Genomic DNA, 1,027 nt, shown 5'->3' with positions numbered 1-1,027 from the left:
GTCTACCAGCCTCTGTTAGTGGAGGGAGTGCAATCTCATATCATGCACAGCTGCCTTGACTTGCCACAGAATTTCATAAATAGCTTTACTGCCACCAGATGAAAACAAAGACAGGAGGAAAAGCATGCCAAGTCCCACTAAACCATACACAATGGAAGTGATAGAGGACCACGATGGTAAGGTGGCTCTCAACCATTTTAGAATATCTGCCACTGCTTACAGGGTAGAAATGCGGAGAAATTATTTTTTCTATTATCTCTTGGCAGTAACACTTTGACATTGGTTCAATATCCACTTTGTCCCACAAGCACACAGTCATCTACTTGTACACATCTGGACTTATCATTTTTAACAAAACAATTAGGCAACCCGCTTCCCAATCCAAAATAATAAAATTCATTGCCACTTGCATCATCAGGCATTTTAAAGCAGGCTGAGCAATTAACCAAGAGTCATTCACAGTCACTACTATCTCTTTTTCCTCCCATATCGCAGGGTGCAATACTGTGGATCAGGAACATAAGTCCAGTATAACTCAGCCAAGATCACTTGCAGGATCATCATCAGCCATGTTTGTCGCCTCATTCTTTTCTACTTTTTCTTTGGCGCCCATCCGGCGAACCTCACCAGCCTTTCTGGCAGCCACCTGGCTCCATCTGCATCCTGTGGAAAAACACAAACATGCCCTCTTCCCCAAATCAATACAGGGTCGGGGCCATTCCATTGTCCAGTTAAAGGATCCTTCCACCTGACTTGGGCATAGGTATCCTGTGACTGAGGATGCCACATTCTGTCTGCTGCAGAGCAGTCATTTTTATCCAAATTCAAAAAGTTTAAAATGAAAAGAGCATGATGTAAAAGATTACTTGGTGTCTGGGGATATAACTCCCCTTTTCTTATTTTTTGTAATTGTGTTTTTAAAGCACCATGAGCTCTTTCCACTATACCTTGTCCTTGTGGGTTATATGGTATCCCAGTTCTATGCTCAATGCCCAATTGCAAGCAGAAACACTGGGACCCATGACTG

Source organism: Nannospalax galili, unplaced genomic scaffold (genome assembly GCF_000622305.1).
Source record: "Nannospalax galili isolate Female #2095 unplaced genomic scaffold, S.galili_v1.0 scaffold1659, whole genome shotgun sequence".
Lineage (NCBI taxonomy): Eukaryota > Metazoa > Chordata > Mammalia > Rodentia > Spalacidae > Nannospalax > Nannospalax galili.
This window is presented reverse-complemented; position numbering follows the sequence as displayed.